This window comes from Oncorhynchus keta, unplaced genomic scaffold (genome assembly GCF_023373465.1).
Source record: "Oncorhynchus keta strain PuntledgeMale-10-30-2019 unplaced genomic scaffold, Oket_V2 Un_contig_15838_pilon_pilon, whole genome shotgun sequence".
NCBI lineage: Eukaryota > Metazoa > Chordata > Actinopteri > Salmoniformes > Salmonidae > Oncorhynchus > Oncorhynchus keta.
Genome location: NW_026279548.1, coordinates 27,054 through 40,000, shown reverse-complemented (window position 1 = coordinate 40,000; position 12,947 = coordinate 27,054). Strand labels below are relative to the sequence as shown.

Sequence of the window (12,947 nt, the reverse complement as noted above, 5' to 3'; positions counted from 1 at the left end):
ACCAGAGGCAGTGTGGGTAGAATGAGAGGGATCTCTCCTGACAACCAGAGGCAGTGTGGGTAGAATGAGAGGGATCTCTCCTGACAACCAGAGGCAGTGTGGGTAGAATGAGAGGGATCTCTCCTGACAACCAGAGGCAGTGTGGGTAGAATGAGAGGGATCTCTCCTGACAACCAGAGGCAGTGTGGGTAGAATGAGAGGGAGCTCTCCTGACAACCAGAGAGGCAGTGTGGGTAGAATGAGAGGGAGCTCTCCTGACAACCAGAGAGACAGTGTGGGTAGAATGAGAGGGATCTCTCCTGACAACCAGAGAGGCAGTGTGGGTAGAATGAGAGGGATCTCTCCTGACAACCAGAGAGGCAGTGTGGGTAGAATGAGAGGGATCTCTCCTGACAACCAGAGAGGCAGTGTGGGTAGAATGAGAGGGATCTCTCCTGACAACCAGAGAGGCAGTGTGGGTAGAATGAGAGGGATCTCTCCTGACAACCAGAGAGGCAGTGTGGGTAGAATGAGGGATCTCTCCTGACAACCAGAGAGACAGTGTGGGTAGAATGAGAGGGATCTCTCCTGACAACCAGAGAGGCAGTGTGGGTAGAATGAGAGGATCTCTCCTGACAACCAGAGAGGCAGTGTGGGTAGAATGAGAGGAGCTCTCCTGACAACCAGAGAGGCAGTGTGGGTAGAATGAGAGGGAGCTCTCCTGACAACCAGAGGCAGTGTGGGTAGAATGAGAGGGAGCTCTCCTGACAACCAGAGAGGCAGTGTGGGTAGAATGAGAGGGATCTCTCCTGACAACCAGAGGCAGTGTGGGTAGAATGAGAGGGATCTCTCCTGACAACCAGAGGCAGTGTGGGTAGAATGAGAGGGATCTCTCCTGACAACCAGAGGCAGTGTGGGTAGAATGAGAGGGATCTCTCCTGACAACCAGAGGCAGTGTGGGTAGAATGAGAGGGATCTCTCCTGACAACCAGAGGCAGTGTGGGTAGAATGAGAGGGAGCTCTCCTGACAACCAGAGAGGCAGTGTGGGTAGAATGAGAGGGATCTCTCCTGACAACCAGAGAGGCAGTGTGGGTAGAATGAGAGGGATCTCTCCTGACAACCAGAGAGGCAGTGTGGGTAGAATGAGAGGGATCTCTCTGACAACCAGAGAGGCAGTGTGGGTAGAATGAGAGGGATCTCTCCTGACAACCAGAGAGGCAGTGTGGGTAGAATGAGAGGGATCTCTGACAACCAGAGAGGCAGTGTGGGTAGAATGAGAGGGATCTCTCCTGACAACCAGAGAGGCAGTGTGGGTAGAATGAGAGGGGAGCTCTCCTGACAACCAGAGAGGCAGTGTGGGTAGAATGAGAGGGATCTCTCCTGACAACCAGAGAGGCAGTGTGGGTAGAATGAGAGGGAGCTCTCCTGACAACCAGAGGCAGTGTGGGTAGAATGAGAGGGATCTCTCCTGACAACCAGAGAGGCAGTGTGGGTAGAATGAGAGGGATCTCTCCTGACAACCAGAGGCAGTGTGGGTAGAATGACAACCAGAGGCAGGTGGGTAGAATCTCTCCTGACAACCAGAGGGCAGTGTGGGTAGAATGAGAGGGATCTCTCCTGACAACCAGAGGCAGTGTGGGTAGAATGAGAGGGATCTCTCCTGACAACCAGAGAGGCAGTGTGGGTAGAATGAGAGGGATCTCTCCTGACAACCAGAGAGGCAGTGTGGGTAGAATGAGAGGATCTCTCCTGACAACCAGAGAGGCAGTGTGGGTAGAATGAGAGAGGGAGCTCTCCTGACAACCAGAGAGGCAGTGTGGGTAGAATGAGAGGGAGCTCTCCTGACAACCAGAGAGGCAGTGTGGGTAGAATGAGGGAGCTCTCCTGACAACCAGAGAGGCAGTGTGGGTAGAATGAGAGGGATCTCTCCTGACAACCAGAGAGGCAGTGTGGGTAGAATGAGAGGGATCTCTCCTGACAACCAGAGAGGCAGAGAATGAGGGAGCTCTCCTGACAACCAGAGAGGCAGTGTGGGTAGAATGAGAGGGATCTCTCCTGACAACCAGAGAGGCAGTGTGGGTAGAATGAGAGGGATCTCTCCTGACAACCAGAGAGGCAGTGTGGGTAGAATGAGAGGGATCTCTCCTGACAACCAGAGAGGCAGTGTGGGTAGAATGAGAGGGAGCTCTCCTGACAACCAGAGAGGCAGTGTGGGTAGAATGAGAGGGAGCTCTCCTGACAACCAGAGGCAGTGTGGGTAGAATGAGAGGGAGCTCTCCTGACAACCAGAGAGGCAGTGTGGGTAGAATGAGAGGGATCTCTCCTGACAGAGAGGCAGTGTGGGTAGAATGAGAGGGATCCAGAGAGACAGTGTGGGTAGAATGAGAGGGATCTCTCCTGACAACCAGAGAGGCAGTGTGGGTAGAATGAGAGGGATCTCTCCTGACAACCAGAGAGGCAGTGTGGGTAGAATGAGAGGGAGCTCTCTGACAACCAGAGAGGCAGTGTGGGTAGAATGAGAGGGATCTCTCCTGACAACCAGAGAGGCAGTGTGGGTAGAATGAGAGGGATCTCTCCTGACAACCAGAGAGGCAGTGTGGGTAGAATGAGAGGGATCTCTCCTGACAACCAGAGAGGCAGTGTGGGTAGAATGAGAGGGATCTCTCCTGACAACCAGAGAGGTAGAATGAGAAGGATCTCTCCTGACAACCAGAGAGGCAGTGTGGGTAGAATGAGAGGGATCTCTCCTGACAACCAGAGAGGCAGTGTGGGTAGAATGAGAGGAGCTCTCTCCTGACAACCAGAGAGGCAGTGTGGGTAGAATGAGAGGGATCTCTCCTGACAACCAGAGAGGCAGTGTGGGTAGAATGAGAGGATCTCTCCGACAACCAGAGAGGCAGTGTGGGTAGAATGAGAGGGAGCTCTCCTGACAACCAGAGAGGCAGTGTGGGTAGAATGAGAGGGATCTCTCCTGACAACCAGAGAGGCAGTGTGGGTAGAATGAGAGGGATCTCTCCTGACAACCAGAGAGGCAGTGTGGGTAGAATGAGAGGGATCTCTCTGACAACCAGAGAGGCAGTGTGGGTAGAATGAGAGGGATCTCTCCTGACAACCAGAGGCAGTGTGGGTAGAATGAGAGAGGGATCTCTCCTGACAACCAGAGAGGCAGTGTGGGTAGAATGAGAGGGAGCTCTCCTGACAACCAGAGAGGCAGTGTGGGTAGAATGAGAGGGATCTCTCCTGACAACCAGAGGCAGGTAGAATGAGAGGGATCTCTCCTGACAACCAGAGAGGCAGTGTGGGTAGAATGAGAGGGATCTCTCCTGACAACCAGAGAGGCAGTGTGGGTAGAATGAGAGGATCTCTCCTGACAACCAGAGAGGCAGTGTGGGTAGAATGAGAGGGATCTCTCCTGACAACCAGAGAGGCAGTGTGGGTAGAATGAGAGGGATCTCTCCTGACAACCAGAGAGGCAGTGTGGGTAGAATGAGAGGGATCTCTCCTGACAACCAGAGAGGCAGTGTGGGTAGAATGAGAGGGATCTCTCCTGACAACCAGAGAGGCAGTGTGGGTAGAATGAGAGGGAGCTCTCCTGACAACCAGTGTGTGTGTGTGTGTGTGTGTGTGTGTGTGTGTGTGTGTGTGTGTGTGTGTGTGTGTGTGTGTGTGTGTGTGTGTACCTTGATGGTCTTGTCCGAGGACCCAGAGAAGAGCAGGTCCCCTGTAGAGTAGACACACAGACACCAGACTGGCCCCTGGTGACCTACGAACGTCCCTTTACATTTAAAGATCTGCTGGGGTCGTAGGCTGGAGGAGGGACACAAACAGGTTAGTCTAACATCTCTTCACAACTTAACATCTCTGCACAGAGGGGAAAGGAGGAGGGACACACACAGGGAGGGTTAGTCTAACATCTCTTCACACCTTAACATCTCCGTTTCACAACGGACAAGTGAAGGAGAGGAGAGGAGAGGAGAGGAGAGGAGAGGAGAGGAGAGGGGAGAGGAGAGGAGAGGAGAGGAGAGGAGAGGAGAGGAGAGGAGAGAGGAGAGGAGAGGAGAGGAGAGGAGAGGAGAGGAGAGGAGAGGAGAGGAGGAGAGAAAGGAGAGGAGAGAGAGGAGAGGAGAGGAGAGGGAGAGGAGAGGAGAGGAGAGGAGAGAGAGGAGAGGAGAGGAGAGGAGAGGAAAACGGAGGAGAAACTCACAGCCCAGGATGCCCATGTTGAGTCTGGCGTTGATGTGGGACAACTCATCCTGAGAGGCACGGACAGAGAGAGAGAGAGAGAGAGAGAGAGAGAGAGAGAGAGAGAGAGAGAGAGAGAGAGAGAGAAGAGAGAGAGAGAGACAGAGACAGAGAGAGAAGACAGAGAGAGAGAGAGACAGAGAGAGAGAGAGAGAGACAGAGAGAGAGAGAGAGAGAGACAGAGAGAGAGAGAGAGACAGAGAGAGAGAGAGAGAGAGAGAGAGAGAGACAGAGAGAGAGAGAGAGAGAGAGAGAGAGAGAGAGAGAGAGAGAGAGGAGAGAGAGAGAGACAGAGACAGAGAGAGAGAGAGAGAGAGACAGAGAGAGAGAGAGACAGAGAGAGAGAGAGAGAGACAGAGAGAGAGAGAGAGAGAGAGAGAGAGAGAGAGAGAGAGAGACAGAGTAAATGATAAATGTACTGTGAGTGACGGTCATCCTAGTATAATATAGAGATCAGAAACTCACGTTGAGCATGGAGGCATCTCTCCTAAACTCCATCAGGTCTTCACTCAGCTTACTCTGGTTCTCATCCAGGACATCTGGAATACACCCCCCAGGTCAGAAACACACCCCCAGGTCAGAAACACACCCCCAGGTCAGAAACACACACCCCAGGTCAGAAACACAGAAACACACCCCCAGGTCAGAAACACACACCCCCAGGTCAGAAACACACCCCCAGGTCAGAAACACACCCCCAGGTCAGAAACACACACCCCCAGGTCAGAAACACACACCCCCCAGGTCAGAAACACACCCCCAGGTCAGAAACACACCCCCAGGTCAGAAACACACACCCCCCAGGTCAGAAACATACCCCCAGGTCAGAAACACACCCCCAGGTCAGAAACACACCCCCAGGTCAGAAACACACCCCCCAGGTCAGAAACACACCCCCCCAGGTCAGAAACACACCCCCAGGTCAGAAACACACCCCCAGGTCAGAAACACACCCCCCCCAGGTCAGAAACACACCCCCCCAGGTCAGAAACACACCCCCCCAGGTCAGAAACACACCGCCCCCCAGGTCAGAAACACACCCCCCAGGTCAGAAACACACACCCCCAGGTCAGAAACACACCCCCCAGGTCAGAAACACACACCCCCCAGGTCAGAAACACACACCCCCAGGTCAGAAACACACACCCCAGGTCAGAAACACACACCCCCAGGTCAGAAACACACACCCCAGGTCTGGAACACACACCCCCAGGTCTGGAACACACACCCCCAGGTCAGAAACACACCCCCCAGGTCAGAAACACACCCCCAGGTCAGAAACACACCCCCCGGTCAGAAACACACCCCCCAGGTCAGAAACACACACCCCCAGGTCAGAAACACACACCCCCCCAGGTCAGAAACACACACCCCCCCAGGTCAGAAACACACCCCCCCAGGTCAGAAACACACACCCCCCAGGTCAGAAACACACACCCCCAGGTCAGAAACACACCCCCCAGGTCAGAAACACACACCCCCAGGTCAGAAACACACACCCCCAGGTCAGAAACACACACCCCCAGGTCAGAAACACACACCCCCCAGGTCAGAAACACACCCCCAGGTCAGAAACATACACCCCCAGGTCAGAAACACACCCCCAGGTCAGAAACATACACCCCCCCCAGGTCAGAAACATACACCCCCAGGTCAGAAACACACCCCCAGGTCAGAAACACACACCCCCAGGTCAGAAACATACACCCCCCAGGTCAGAAACACACACCCCAGGTCAGAAACATACACCCCCCAGGTCAGAAACACACCCCCAGGTCAGAAACACACACCCCCAGGTCAGAAACACACCCCCCAGGTCAGAAACACACCCCCAGGTCAGAAACATACACCCCCAGGTCAGAAACACACCCCCCAGGTCAGAAACACACCCCCAGGTCAGAAACATACACCCCAGGTCAGAAACATACACCCCCCAGGTCAGAAACACCCCCCAGGTCAGAAACACCCCCCCAGGTCAGAAACACACCCCCCCAGGTCAGAAACATACCCCCCAGGTCAGAAACACACACCCCCAGGTCAGAAACATACACCCCCAGGTCAGAAACATACACCCCCAGGTCAGAAACATACACCCCCAGGTCAGAAACATACACCCCCAGGTCAGAAACATACACCCCCAGGTCAGAAACACACACCCCCAGGTCAGAAACACACCCCCAGGTCAGAAACATACACCCCCAGGTCAGAAACATACACACCCCAGGTCAGAAACACCCCCCCCCCCAGGTCAGAAACACCCCCCAGGTCAGAAACACACACCCCCCAGGTCAGAAACACACACCCCCCCAGGTCAGAAACACACACCCCCCAGGTCAGAAACATACACCCCCCAGGTCAGAAACATACACCCCCAGGTCAGAAACATACACCCCCAGGTCAGAAACATACACCCCCCCAGGTCAGAAACATACACCCCCAGGTCAGAAACACACCCCCAGGTCAGAAACATAGACCCCCAGGTCAGAAACATAGACCCCCCAGGTCAGAAACACACCCCCAGGTCAGAAACATAGACCCCCCAGGTCAGAAACATACACCCCCAGGTCAGAAACATACACCCCCCAGGTCAGAAACACACCCCCCCAGGTCAGAAACACACCCCCCAGGTCAGAAACACACACCCCCCAGGTCAGAAACACACCCCCCCCGAGGTCAGAAACACACCCCCCCCAGGTCAGAAACACACCCCCCCAGGTCAGAAACACACACCCCCCAGGTCAGAAACACACACCCCCAGGTCAGAAACACACACCCCCAGGTCAGAAACACACACCCCCAGGTCAGAAACACACACCCCCAGGTCTGGAACACACACCCCCAGGTCTGGAACACACACCCCCCAGGTCAGAAACACACCCCCAGGTCAGAAACACACCCCCAGGTCAGAAACACACCCCCCAGGTCAGAAACACACACCCCCAGGTCAGAAACACACACCCCCAGGTCAGAAACACACACCCCCCAGGTCAGAAACACACACCCCCAGGTCAGAAACACACACCCCCAGGTCAGAAACACACCCCCCAGGTCAGAAACACACACCCCCAGGTCAGAAACACACACCCCCCAGGTCAGAAACACACACCCCCAGGTCAGAAACATACACCCCCCAGGTCAGAAACACACCCCCCAGGTCAGAAACATACACCCCCAGGTCAGAAACACACCCCCAGGTCAGAAACATACACCCCCAGGTCAGAAACATACACCCCCAGGTCAGAAACACACCCCCAGGTCAGAAACACACACCCCCAGGTCAGAAACATACACCCCCCAGGTCAGAAACACACACCCCTCAGGTCAGAAACATACACCCCCAGGTCAGAAACACACACCCCCAGGTCAGAAACACACACCCCCCAGGTCAGAAACACACCCCCCAGGTCAGAAACACACCCCCAGGTCAGAAACATACACCCCCAGGTCAGAAACACACCCCCAGGTCAGAAACACACCCCCAGGTCAGAAACATACACCCCCAGGTCAGAAACATACACCCCCCAGGTCAGAAACACAGAAACCCCCAGGTCAGAAACACACACCCCCCCAGGTCAGAAACATACCCCCAGGTCAGAAACACACCCCCCAGGTCAGAAACATACACCCCAGGTCAGAAACACCACCCCCAGGTCAGAAACATACACCCCAGGTCAGAAACATACACCCCCAGGTCAGAAACATACACCCCCAGGTCAGAAACACACCCCCCAGGTCAGAAACACACCCCCAGGTCAGAAACACACCCCCAGGTCAGAAACATACACCCCCAGGTCAGAAACATACACACCCCCAGGTCAGAAACACCCCCCCCCAGGTCAGAAACCCCCCCCCAGGTCAGAAACACACACCCCCAGGTCAGAAACACACACCCCCAGGTCAGAAACACACACCCCCAGGTCAGAAACATACACCCCCCAGGTCAGAAACATACACCCCCAGGTCAGAAACATACACCCCCAGGTCAGAAACATACACCCCCCAGGTCAGAAACATACACCCCAGGTCAGAAACACACCCCCAGGTCAGAAACATACCCCCAGGTCAGAAACATACCCCCCAGGTCAGAAACACACCCCCAGGTCAGAAACATACACCCCCAGGTCAGAAACATACACCCCCAGGTCAGAAACATACACCCCCAGGTCAGAAACATACCCCCCAGGTCAGAAACACACACCCCCAGGTCAGAAACACACACCCCCAGGTCAGAAACACACACCCCCCAGGTCAGAAACACACACCCCCAGGTCAGAAACACACACCCCCAGGTCAGAAACACACACCCCCAGGTCAGAAACACACACCCCCCCAGGTCAGAAACACACCCCAGGTCAGAAACACACACCCCCCCAGGTCAGAAACATACACCCCCCCAGGTCAGAAACACACACCCCCCAGGTCAACCCCCCCCCCCATACCAAACTTCAGTTCCAGGTTCTTCTCCAGCTGGTCCAGTTTCTCAGACAGTTTCCCCAACATGGACCGCAGGAAGGCAATGTCCTGGTCCTTCTGAGACAGGGTCACCTGCATCTCATGGAACCTATCAGGGAGAGGGGGAGGGTCAACATGAAACCTATCAGGGAGAGGGGGAGGGTCAACATGGAACCAATCAGGGAGAGATGGAGGGTCAACATGGAACCAATCAGGGAGAGAGGGAGGGTCAACATGGAACCAATCAGGGAGAGAGGGAGAGTCAACATGGAACCAATCAGGGAGAGAGGGAGGGTCAACATGGACCGTCAAAGGCAATGTCCTGGTCCTTCTGAGACAGGGTCACCTGCCTCATGGAACCTATCAGGGAGAAGGGAGGGTCAACATGGAACCAATCAGGGAGAGGGGAGGGTCAACATGGACCAATCAGGAAGGCAGTCCTGGTCCTTCTGAGGGAGGGTCAACATCTCATGGAACCAATCAGGGAGAGAGGGAGGGTCAACCTGGAACAATCAGGGAGACAGGGTCAGGGCATCATGGAACCTATCAGGGAGAGGGGAGGGTCAACATGGAACCAATCAGGGAGAGGGGAGGGTCAACATGGACCGGGAGGGTCAACATGGAACCTATCAGGGAGAGGGGAGGGTCAACATGGAACCTATCAGGGAGAGGGGAGGGTCAACTGGACCTCATGCAATGTCCTGGTCCTTCTGAGACAGGGTCACCTGCATCTCATGGAACCTGGGAGAGGGGGAGGGTCAACATGGAACCTATCAGGAGAGGGAGGGTCAACTGGACCTCAGGAAGGCCCTTCAAGACAGGGTCACCTGCATCTCAGGAACCTGGGAGAGGAACATGGAACCAATCAGGGAGAGAGGGAGGGTCAACATGGAACCAATCATCTGAGGAACCAATCAGGGAGAGAGGGGGGTCAACCTATCAGGGAGAGGGGAGGGTCAACAGGAACCTAGGGAGAGAGGGAGGGTCATGACAGGAAGGCAATGTCCTGGTCCTTCTGAGACAGGGTCACCTGCATCTCATGGAACCTATCAGGGAGAGGGGGAGGGTCAACATGGAACCTATCAGGGAGAGAGGGAGGGTCAACATGGAACCAATCAGGGAGAGGGAGGGTCAACATGGAACCAATCAGGGAGAGGGGAGGGTCAACATGGAACCAATCAGGGAGAGAGGGGGGTCAACATGGAACCAATCAGGGAGAGGGGAGGGTCAACCTATCAGGGAGAGAGGGAGGGTCAACATGGAACCAATCAGGGAGAGAGGGAGGGTCAACAGGGAGAGAGGGAGGGTCAACCTCAGGGAGAGGGGGGTCAACAGGAACCAATCAGGGAGAGGGGGAGGGTCAACATGGAACCAATCAGGGGAGAGACAGAGGGTCAGACAGGGGAGAGGGAGGGTCAACATGGAACCTATCAGGGGAGAGGGAGGGTCAGACAGGGTCAGGAGAGGGTCAGGGAGAGAGGAGGGTCAACATGGAACCAATCAGGGGAGGAGAGAGGGAGGGTCAACATGGAACCAATCAGGAGAGAGGGAGGGTCAGGAACCAATCAGGGAGAGAGGGAGGGTCACCTGTACCTCATGGTTGTACGAGGGTCTGCTGACAGGAGCCCTTCAAACTTACACAGGTCCAGGTGTCAGACAGGGGAGATAAACGTCAGGACAGGGGAGAGAGGGTCAGACAGGGGTCAGAGGGGGTCAGACAGGGGAGGAAGTGGAGAGGGGTCAGACAGGGGAGAGAGAGGGGTCAGACAGGGGGTCAGAGAGGGGGAGAGGAGGGGTCAGACAGGGGTCAGGTGACAGGGGGAGGAAGAGTCAGACAGGGGAGAGAGGGGGTCAGACAGGGAGAGAGAGGGTCAGACAGGGGACAGGGGGTCAGACAGGGGAGAGAGAGAGGGGTCAGACAGGGGGAGAGAGGGGGTCAGACAGGGGGAGAGAGGGGTCAGACAGGGGTCAGACAGGGGAGACAGAGAGAGGGGTCAGACAGGGGTCAGGGGGACAGGGGGTCAGACAGGGGGGTCAGACAGGGGAGAGAGAGGGGTCAGACAGGGGTCAGACAGGGGTCAGACAGTGGGAATATGGGCCTCAGAGGGGGGTCAGACAGGGGTCAGACAGGGGGGTCAGACAGGGGGTCAGACAGGGGGAGAGAGGGGTCAGACAGGGGAGGGAGAGAGGGGGTCAGACAGGGGGAAGGGGTTAAACGGGGAGAGAGGCTGTCTGGGAGACAGGTCAGACAGGGGAGAGAGGGGTCAGACAGGGGGAGAGAGAGGGGTCAGACAGGGGAAGAGAGAGGGGTCAGACACTCAATGGCTCTGGGAGGAAGAGGGGTCAGACAGGGGAGAGGGGGTCAGACAGGGGGGGAGAGAGAGGGTCAGACAGGGGTCAGACAGGAGAGAGGGTCAGACAGGGGGAGAGGGGTCAGACAGGGTTCTGAGGAGACAGGGGGAGAGAAGGGGTCAGACAGGGGAGAGAGAGGGTCAGACAGGGGGAGAGAGGGGTCAGACAGGGGGGAGAGAGGGGTCAGACAGGGGTCAGAGAGAGGGTCAGACAGGGGTCAGACAGGGGGTCAATGGGGGTCAGACAGGGGGAGAGAGAGGGTCAGACAGGGGGAGAAGAGGGGTCAGACAGGGGAGAGAGAGGGGTCAGACAGGGAGGAGGAGAGGGACAGGGGTCAGACAGGTTCTGGAGAGGGGTCAGACAGGGGAAGAGGGGAGACAGGGGGAGAGGGGTCAGCTGTTCTGGGAGAGAAGGGGGAGGAATGTGACTGACTCAATGCTGGGTCTGGGAGGGAAGAGGGGACAACGTGACTGACTCAATGCTGTTCTGGGAGGAAGAGGGGACAACGTGACTGACTCAATGCTGTTCTGGGAGGAAGAGGGGACAACGTGACTGACTCAATGCTGTTCTGGGAGGAAGAGGGGACAACGTGACTGACTCAATGCTGTTCTGGGAGGAAGAGGGGACAACGTGACTGACTCAATGCTGTTCTGGGAGGAAGAGGGGACAACGTGACTGACTCAATGCTGTTCTGGGAGGAAGAGGGGACAACGTGACTGACTCAATGCTGTTCTGGGAGGAAGAGGGGACAACGTGGCTGACTCAATGCTGTTCTGGGAGGAAGAGGGGACAACGTGGCTGACTCAATGCTGTTCTGGGAGGAAGAGGGGACAACGTGACTGACTCAATGCTGTTCTGGGAGGAAGAGGGGACAACGTGACTGACTCAATGCTGTTCTGGGAGGAAGAGGGGACAACGTGACTGACTCAATGCTGTTCTGGGAGGAAGAGGGGACAACGTGACTGACTCAATGCTGCTCTGGGAGGAAGAGGGGACAACGTGACTGACTCAATGCTGTTCTGGGAGGAAGAGGGGACAACGTGACTGACTCAATGCTGCTCTGGGAGGAAGAGGGGACAACGTGACTGACTCAATGCTGTTCTGGGAGGAAGAGGGGACAACGTGACTGACTCAATGCTGTTCTGGGAGGAAGAGGGGACAACGTGACTGACTCAATGCTGTTCTGGGAGGAAGAGGAGACAACGTGACTGACTCAATGCTGCTCTGGGAGGAAGAGGGGACAACGTGACTGACTCAATGCTGTTCTGGGAGGAAGAGGGGACAATGTGACTGACTCAATGCTGCTCTGGGAGGAAGAGGGGACAACGTGACTGACTCAACGCTGTTCTGGGAGGAAGAGGGGACAATGTGACTGACTCAACGCTGCTCTGGGAGGAAGAGGGGACAACGTGACTGACTCAATGCTGTTCTGGGAGGAAGAGGGGACAACGTGACTGACTCAATGCTGCTCTGGGAGGAAGAGGGGACAACGTGACTGACTCAATGCTGTTCTGGGAGGAAGAGGGGACAACGTGACTGACTCAATGCTGCTCTGGGAGGAAGAGGGGACAACGTGGCTGACTCAATGCTGTTCTGGGAGGAAGAGGGGACAACGTGACTGACTCAATGCTGCTCTGGGAGGAAGAGGGGACAACGTGACTGACTCAATGCTGTTCTGGGAGGAAGAGGGGACAACGTGACTGACTCAATGCTGTTCTGGGAGGAAGAGGGACAACGTGACTGACTCAATGCTGTTCTGGGAGGAAGAGGGACAAACGTGACTGACTCAATGCTGTTCTGGGAGGAAGAGGGGACAACGTGACTGACTCAATGCTGTTCTGGGAGGAAGAGGGGACAACGTGACTGACTCAATGCTGTTCTGGGAGGAAGAGGGGGGAGGAAGAGGGCAACGTGACTGACT

At 55.8% G+C, this 12,947-nt stretch overlaps 1 pseudogene; it reads right to left on the bottom strand.

Annotated features, from left to right (window-relative positions):
* Positions 1-12,947, bottom strand: part of LOC127919127 (E3 ubiquitin-protein ligase TRAF7-like) — a 60,286-nt pseudogene that overhangs the window by 34,765 nt on the left and 12,574 nt on the right.